This window comes from Tachyglossus aculeatus, chromosome 6, assembly GCF_015852505.1.
Source record: "Tachyglossus aculeatus isolate mTacAcu1 chromosome 6, mTacAcu1.pri, whole genome shotgun sequence".
In the NCBI taxonomy this organism is placed as follows: domain Eukaryota; kingdom Metazoa; phylum Chordata; class Mammalia; order Monotremata; family Tachyglossidae; genus Tachyglossus; species Tachyglossus aculeatus.
Window position 1 is genome coordinate 37,438,861 of NC_052071.1, and position 9,278 is coordinate 37,448,138.

Genomic DNA, 9,278 nt, shown 5'->3' on the forward strand with positions numbered 1-9,278 from the left:
GAAGGATGTTTCGTCAAGGGTTTAGAAAAGAGCCTGTGTATCGACCTCATCCAGGGAAATACTAGAATACATTTTGTCATCCAGTGGTAACTTGTTCTCTCAATGGAGAAGGGGACCCCATCTGCACAGTTGTACCCACTGAGTCTGTACTGGTCTCGCGGTAATGCAGCTGTTTTCATTCATCAATCTGGAGTGTGCACCTGTGTCAGCTCTGGACAACACCTCATTCTGAAGGAATGTCTGTTGATGAGTACGGGTAACAAAGAGCTATGCCCATTTTAGTGGGTTTTAGTATTTCAGTGCACATAGGACAAATGCCTATAGACAAATGCCATGAGTGATTAAGAGACTAGAGCTTTCAGGAACCCACCCTAACCACTTAGTTTTTGACTTCAGGGATTACTACCATGCTGTCTCAGGCACACCTCCAGTAAATGTTCAGACATTTCTTTCCAAAGCTTAAATCCTCCTTATTTCAACAACATACCCATCAAAATGAATCCCCATGGAAGATTCAGTCCAGCACCTTCCTCTCCACTCAGAAGGTTACCCCTCTAGTCAAAGCTCTCACCCTTTGAAGGCAAGACTATTGTATCGGCTTCCTCGCTGGTCTCCAAACTTCTCCCCTGTCCAGTTTATACTTCACATTGTGGCAAAGGCCATCCTGTCAAAGCACTGCCACTCCCCAAAACCGTATGTTGGCTTCCCATCTGCTGCATCAATCATCCTTCATGACCGGCTTCAAGGATCTCCATCAGCTCATCCCATCCTACATATCTGCTACTCTCCAGCTTGCTGTTTGTTCCTCCCAGGTCAAACTGTTCCCCGTACCTCACTCTCTCATGTCCCCTCACTCATTCTTTTCCCCAGCCTGGAACTCTCTTCCTCCCCATGTTCATCTCCAACAAGGCTTCCCCCCTTCATCTCCAACCCTTGAACTATACACTCCCACCAACCATTTCTAGCACTATAAATTTGATTTACACACATCATCTGAGCATATGTTTCCTTAATTGTTCTTGTAAATATTTTATATCTGTCTCCTCCATTAGAGTGTTAAGCTCCTTGAGGGCAGGAAATGTATTACCTCTCTGATGGGATTTTCCCAAATGTTTATAGTACAGTGCATGGCACCCAATGGTATTCAAAAACTACTATTACTATGACTCCTACTAGATACCTTCCCATCTTAAAATGAACCCTCTCCTTCCACTTAGTTTCTGACAGCTCCCACAATGAGCTCCTTTAACTTTCTAATCCAGGTATCCTCCCCCCAAATTCCATTTTGTAGGAGAAAACTGCTCTTTCCCTTTTTACTTAGTCATCATTAAAGTAGTGCGTGGCTGCATTTAACATTGACTCCAAATGGCAGTAAACTCAAGTGAAGTCAGGATGCCCTAGAGCTGACATCAGGGCAAGCATCTGGAACCAACTTACCCCATATTTAGTCAAAATGCTCAGCCATGCTGGCTTCTGGCTGCTGGGATTCCTCCTGTGGCCATGCTTGGATAAAAAGAGGTGGCTGGTTCTTGGGCTGCCGGTTCTGTGCTCTGCTATGGGGATTGGGAAGGAAAGACATACACACACACAGAGACCAAAACCAGTATTTTAAAAGTAGTATTAAGCACTTATTATGTACCAAGCACTATACTTAGTGTGGGGTAGATAAAAGATAATCAGATTGGACAAGGTCCCTGTCCCACATGGGGCTCACAATCAAAGTAGGAGGGAATGGGATTTGATTCTCTAGTCTGTAAGCTCGTCCTCTAGACCATAAATTCACTGGGCAGGGAATGCGGCTGTTATATTTTATTATCCCAAGTGCTTACTACCGATCAATTGATTGATTTTACAGATGAGGAGACTAAGATCAAGAGAAGTTAACTTGTACTTCCCAAGCGCTTAGTACAGTGCTCTGCACACAGTAAGTGCTCAATAAATACGATTGATTGATTGATTGACTGACTTGCCCCAAAGTCACACAGCAGGTATGTGGTGGTGCCAGGATTAGAACCCAGGTTCTCTTACTCCCAGCCCCATAGTCTTTCCACTAGGCCATGCTGCTTCTCTTTTGGATTTGTATTTCATTCCAATTCTTTAAAGGCATTTGTTAAGTGCTTACAATGTGTCAGGCACTCTACTAAGTGCTGGGGTAGTTTACAAGGTTGGACCCAATCCCTGTCCCACATGGGGCTCACAGTCTTGATCATTTTACAGATGCTGTAACTGAGGCACAGAGAAGTTAAATGATTTGCCCAAGGTCCCTGTTTCCTAATTGCAAGCAGAAGCTGGGAAAGATACCCAAAACATGGCCACAAGATTCTGCTGGGAGCCGGACGGCCGGGCCCTAGGCATTCTTACTGTGTTAATTTGTTCAGCATCATGGGTTTCTACTGGGCCTTTGAGAGTGAATTTCAGGAATCATTTCTTCTCTAACACAATTTGAGACCTCTCACCCACATCCTGCCTTGGTCCTGGCACGCTCTCCTTCTTCGTATCTGACAGACAATTACTCTCCCCACCACCAAAAGGCCTTCCCTGCTAGAGAAGCGGAGTGGCTCAGTGGAAAGAGCACGGGCTTGAGAGTCAGAGGTCATGGGTTCTAATCCTGCCTCCATCACTTATCGGCTGTGTGACTTTGGGCGAGTCAGTTATCTATGCCTTAGTTACCTCATCTGTAAAATGGGGATTAAGATTGTGAGCCTCAAGTGGGACAACCTGATTGCCTTGCATCCCCCCAGTGCTTAAAACAGTGCTTTGCACATAGTAAACACTTAACAAATACCATCATTATTATTCCCTAAGCCCTCCTTTCCTCTTCTCCTACTTCCTTCTGTACCATCCTGATTTGCTGTCTCTGTTCACCCCCGCCAAACCCCACAACACCTATGTACATATCTGTAATTTTATGTATTTATATTAATGTCCGTCTACCTCTCCATAGCCTGTAAGCTCATTGTGGGCAGGAAATGTGTTTGTTATATTGTTGTATTCTCCTGAGTGCTTAGTACAGTGCTCTTCACACAGTAAGTGCTCAATAAATACGACTGACAGACATTTGAAACATCTCCTCAAGTGGAGCGGGGAAACGTCATCCGCTAACATTTAAATGCCTCGAGTCAAATAAGGAATTGTCATTAGACCAAGTGGAGTTTTCTCCTTTTTTTGGTTTTTGAGAAAGTCTTACTGCACCAAGCAGCTCATTTCTTCTCCGAATTCAGTCACAGTCAAAGCCTTTGTCCTGTTAACCATCTCTTGCCATTATTATCATTATTATTGTCAGAGGGGCACTTACCTCTTTGAGAAGTAGCCTCCAGTAAGAGAAAAGATCCTGGGCTTGGGAAACTAGCTGAAATGAAGAGCCTCGGAAACTTGAATCTGCCAGCTGGACGGTCTCGTTCGTGGGGCCAAGGCCACGAACAGGCCCGGCTGAGTCAGCAGCCTGTCCGGATTAAACAAAATGAGACCTGTAATGCAGTTCTCAATCAGCTTGTCAAGCAGTCAGGTTTATATATGGACCTTCAGGGGTACACAGTCTTTGAAGTCAGTAACCAAAGAAACCACAGGGCAGTTTTAGCTTCTGGAAAACCAAACGAAACAAAAAAAAGCCAGAGCATACGCAGGTGGTGCCAGGTAGCTGGAACTGTTCAAGGGGCTGTGTTCAAAGCACAGGCCCTTTATCTGTCCACAGTTTAAAGCTTTGAATAGAATATGGAAGGCTTCACAAAGCTTAGAATCTTTCCATTAAAACAAACCATCAATCCCCATAAAATTCCTGGGAAGTTTAGGTTTGTCTGTCCCCATTCGGGATGAAACATCTTCGCTTTGTTCGCTGTTCAGCCAGGCCCAAATGGGTAGAACAGCTCTTGATTATCATAAGAGGAATAATTTCTGTCAGCCTCTGGATGAATGATCTGATTCCCTGCTCCCCATAGCTGCCCGCTGTAGGAGCTGCTGCACTTCCAGCTAGGTTTTTCAGAGTTCCTTCATTATCTTCAGGTTGTTTGTTAGTCTGGTAAGCAGAATAGCCTACTATTAGATGATGGCATTTATTAAGCGCTCACTATGTGCAAAGCACGGTTCTAAGCGTTGGGAAGGTTACAAGGTGATCAGGTTGTCCCACGGGGGGCTCACAGTCTTAATCCCCGTTTTACAGATGAGGTAACTGAGGCCCAGAGAAGTGAAGTGACTTGCCCCAAGTCACACAGCTGACAAGTGGTGGAGCCGGGATTTGAACCCACGACCTCTGACTCCAAAGCCTGGGCTTTGGAACAACAGGACAGCCAACCCCCTGAGAACCAGCGTGGCTCAGTGGAAGGAGTCCGGGCTTTGGAGTCAGAGGTCAGGGGTTCAAATCCCGGCTCCACCAGTTGTCACCTGGGTGACTTTGGGCAAGTCACTCAACTTCTCTGTGCCTCAGTGACCTCATCTGTAAAATGGGGATTAAGACTGTGAGCCCACTGTGGGACAACCTGATCACCTTGTAACCTCCCCAGTGCTTAGAACAGTGCTTTGCACACAGTAAGTGCTTTATAAATGTCATCATTACTATTATTGTAGCAGAAGCTTTCTGGACTAGTCCAAGCCAGGATGCTACGATTTCCTAAGACTAGTTTGGAGTGTGAGAGAGGGGAGAGAGACAAAGGCCGAAAAGGAGACAGGGGAGTTGATTGGAGGGGAATCAAAATAGAGGGAAGGTATTCAAGAACAAAGGGAGAACACTCTTAAAGGACAACTAAATAATAATAATGGCATTTGTTAAGCGCTTACTATGTGCAAAGCACTGTTCTAAGCGCTGGGGGGGATACAAGGTGATCAAGTTGTTCCACGTGGGGCTCACAATCTTAATCCCCATTTTACAGATGAGGTAACTGAGGCTTAGAGAAGTGAAGTGACTTGCCCAAGATCACACAGCGGACATGTGGCAGAGCCAGCATTCGAACCCATGGCCTCTGACTCCCAAGCCCGGGCTCTTTCCACTGAACCACGCTGCTTCTCTCGTGGGTGGAGGATTTGGGGTTCTGCTAGTAAGCAGCATGGCCCAGTGGAAAGAACACAGGCTTGGGAGTCAGAAGACCTGGGTTCTAATCCAGACTCTGACATTTGCCTGCTGTATAACCTTGGGCAAATCATTTCACTTCTCTGTGCCTCAGTTTGCTCAACTGTAAATTGTTAGACTGGGAACTCTAGGCGGGATGGGGACTGTGTCAGACCTGATTAATTTGTACCTACCCCAGCACTTAGAACAGTGTTAGACACACAATGAGTGCTTAACAAATACCATTAAAAAAAAACAAACAAGGCAATCAATCAATCAATCAATCAATCGTATTTATTGAGCGCTTACTATGTGCAGAGCACTGTACTAAGCGCTTGGGAAGTACAAATTGGCAACACATAGAGACAGTCCCTACCCAACAGTGGGCTCACAGTCTAAAAGGGGGAGACAGAGAACAGAACCAAACATACCAACAAAATAAAATAAATAGGATAGAAATGTACAAGTAAAATAAGTAAATAAATAAATAAATAGAGTAATAAATATGTACAACCATATATACATATATACAGGTGCTGTGGGGAAGGGAAGGAGGTAAGATGGGGGGATGGAGAGGGGGACGAGGGGGAGAGGAAGGAAGGGGCTCAGTCTGGGAAGGCCTCCTGGAGGAGGTGAGCTCTCAGCAGGGCCTTGAAGGGAGGAAGAGAGCTAGCTTGGCGGAGGGGCAGAGGGAGGGCATTCCGGGCCCGGGGGAGGACGTGGGCCAGGAGTTGACGGCGGGACAGGCGAGAACGAGGTACAGTGAGGAGATTAGCGGTGGAGGAGCGGAGGTTGCGGGCTGGGCAGTAGAAGGAGAGAAGGGAGGTGAGGTAGGAGGGGGTGAGGTGATGGACAGCCTGGAAGCCCAGGGTGAGGAGTTTCTGCCTGATGCGCAGATTGATTGGTAGCCACTGGAGATTTTTGAGGAGGGGAGTAATATGCCCAGAGCGTTTCTGGACAAAGATAATCCGGGCAGCAGCATGAAGTATGGATTGAAGTGGAGAGAGACACGAGGATGGGAGATCAGAGAGAAGGCTGGTGCAGTAGTCCAGATGGGATAGGATGAGAGCTTGAATGAGCAGGATAGCGGTTTGGATGGAGAGGAAAGTTTGCAATGAAGAAGGTAAGAAATGTCAGAATGTTCCAGGCCCATGGTCCACCCTGCCCAGGATTCTATCCGACAATGGTGACAAAAGATTTAGGGGGAAAGTGTGGTGCTGGCCCTCATTTACATCCAGCCTTGACAACAACACATCACGGAACTCTAGTCTACAAATTTACCAAATCTTTCGAGAATCAATTGGCGTTTTCTGCTGGCCCAACTTCTTGGGTAAAAAATTTCATGGGTATACCACTATTAACTCGTGTTTGTTCCCAGATGAATGAGTGGCAGGTGAAATACCTGGAGAAGCAGGGTATCCTAGTGGATACAGCATGGGGATGGGAGTCAGAAGGACCTGGGTTCTAATCTCAGCTCTGCCACTTGTGTACGATTGATGAAGTCACTTCATCTCTTGGTGCCTCAGTTACCTCATCTGTAAAATGGGGATAAGACTTATTAGCCCAACGTGGGAGCTAGCTCTCTTCCTCCCTTAAAAGCCCTACTGAGAGCTCATCTCCTCCAGGCCTTCCCACACTGAGCCCCCTCCTTCCTCTCCCCCTCCCTACCTCCTTCCCCTCCTCACAGCACCTGTATATATGTTTGTAAAGATTTATTACTCTATTTTACTTGTACATATTTACTATTCTATTTATTGTATTTTTTTAATATGTTTTGTTTTGTTGTCTGTCTCCCCCTTCTAGACTGTGAGCCCGCTGTTGGGTAGGGACCGTCTCTAGATGTTGCCAACTTGGACTTCCCAAGCGCTTAGTCCAGTGCTCTGCACACAGTCAGTGCTCAATAAATACGACTGAATGAATGAATAGTCTGCGTCCAACTTGACTAGGCTAGTGTCTGGCACATAGTAGCCCTTAACAAATGCCATTAAAAATACCAGCTTTCTGAATGCTCACTAAAATCCTTCTCCAGAGTTTGGGGCCATTCTGAAGCATATAAGAAGGATAGGTTTTAGGAATTTCAAACTACTTTCACAAATACCTTCTCTGAGAGTACAGTTTATCCTTTCCTCTTTGGGAAGAGTTGGTTTTCTGTTTTATCTTTTCATGACTATTTTCCAGAGGAAAAATGCCCAGTCAATCAATCAATCAGTTCTAGTGGCTTTGAGTTGCTTGTACTCCCTCTGGAATCTGCAACCCTTCTTGGGAACTAGAATTCCACAGTGCATTTAGTTAGTGGGGAGACAGGGTTCCAATCATAGCCAAATTTGATGGAGTTCACGACAAAGGAATGGAGGAATCTCTGAATATCTGCTAGCAGTCACGAGCCCCAATAAAATCAGCTGGAGAGGAGGAAGAATGAGGGTGAAATGAGAAAAATTAACCCAGTCCACTGCCAATCCTGAGACTTTGACTTCCCATACTCACATTATCCAAGGATTGGTTTTTAACTATTTGACTGGAAGAGTATACAGAAAGTCTTCTTACCTGAAAAAAGGCCTAATTTTCACCCTGAAAACTAGAATTGGGCCTTTTCATCAACACAAAACAAATAATAATAATAACAATAATAATAGTATTTAAGCACTTACTAGAAAATAATAATAATAATGATGATGGCATTTGTTAAGCGCTTACTATGTGCAAAGCACTGTTCTAAGCGCTGGGGGGGATACAATGTGATCAAGTTGTCCCACGTGGGGCTCACAGTCTTAATCCCCATTCTTACAGATGAGGTAACTGAGGCTCAGAGAAGTTAAGTGACTTGCCCAAGGTCACACAGCAGACTTGTGGTGGAGCCATAACTCGAACCCAAGACCTCTGACTCCAAAGCCCTTGCTCTTTCCACTGAGCCATGCTGCTTCTCTTAGATGCTAAGCGCTGGTATAGATACAAGGTTATGAGATCAGTTACGGTCCCTGGCCCACCCAGAACCCACAATCTACCTTGTCCCCATTTTACAGAGGAGGAAACTAAGGCCCCAAGAGGTTAGGTGACTTGCCAAACATCACATAGTAGGCCAGTGGCAGAGCTGGGATTAGAATCTAGATCTCCTGCCTCCAATCCTCTGCGCTTTCCACTAGGCCTCTCTGCCGGCGTTTGGACAAAAATCATAACCTCGATCTTTATTCACATTTTTAACAGATCGATTACACCTCATAAATAAGCAACACTCCAAGGTGTTCTCCAGAACAGAAGGCCAAATCAAGCCCAGGTTTGGGGTGGCAAATTTCACGGAGCAGAAAATTCTTGGGCCCGATGTCCCCGCTCCCAACTTGGGAAGAAGGAGTGACAGTTGAAAAAAGGGGAATATTGAAGGGAAAATTGCACAAAAGAATGGGACATAGTACTCCAGTTATGTCCTGCCTGCCTCCCCTCAGAGTTCACCATGATATATTAGAACGGGTAATAAAAGGAGCATTAAAAATAGCCATAGAAAGCAGAGAAAAACACGTAATTGGCCTAGGGGAAGCATAAAGAGAAACAGGGCCACGTTTTCCACCTGCCTAGTGCTTATCGCTTGCTGAGTGAAGTCACTGATTGGCACAAGCGGTTTCCTAGTTTAGTTTCCTAGTCTGTCACAAAGGTTACACCCTCCAGAGACAGTAAACTATGGTGGTGAGAAAATGTTGAAGTCCTAGACCCAGAAGCTCTTTGGTCCTGTTCCCTCATTCTGAGGATAGTCACTTAGAAGCCCTCATTGAAGAAGTGAGTTTTCAGGGGGGAATTTAGAAAAGGGAGGAGAACTGTTGCTAGGAAAAATGCAAAAGAAGGAAAGAAGGAAAATATATTTCAAGAAAAAAAAGCACTTCAGCATGAGGGAAGGAAAGTTGAGTGGGGATCATCATCATCATCATCATCATCAATCGTGTTTATTGAGTGCTTAGTATGTGTAGAGCACTGTACTAAGCGCTTGGGAAGTACAAATTGGCAACATATAGAGACAGTCCCTACCCAACAGCGGGCTCACAGTCTAAAAGGGGGAGACAGAGAACAAAACCAAACATACTAACAAAATTAAATAAATAGAATAGATATGTACAAGTAAAATAAATAAATAGAGTAATAAATATGTACAAACATATATCCATATATACAGGTGCTGTGGGGAAGGGAAGGAGGTAAGATGGGGGGGATGGAGAGGGGGACGAGGGGATGAACTTGGAGGAGATTAAGAAGAAAC

The 9,278-nt window shown here is 45.2% G+C and overlaps 1 long non-coding RNA gene across 1 annotated transcript in view; it reads right to left on the bottom strand.

Annotated features, from left to right (window-relative positions):
- Positions 1-3,431, bottom strand: part of LOC119929772 — a 29,957-nt gene extending 26,526 nt beyond the window's left edge. The window contains exons 1-2 of the long non-coding RNA XR_005451587.1: positions 3,296-3,431; positions 1,438-1,553 (exon numbers count right to left, since the gene is read on the bottom strand). This is a non-coding gene — a long non-coding RNA (uncharacterized LOC119929772). The remainder of the gene's footprint in view (positions 1-1,437; positions 1,554-3,295) is intronic.
- Positions 3,432-9,278: the final 5,847 nt, after the last annotated feature.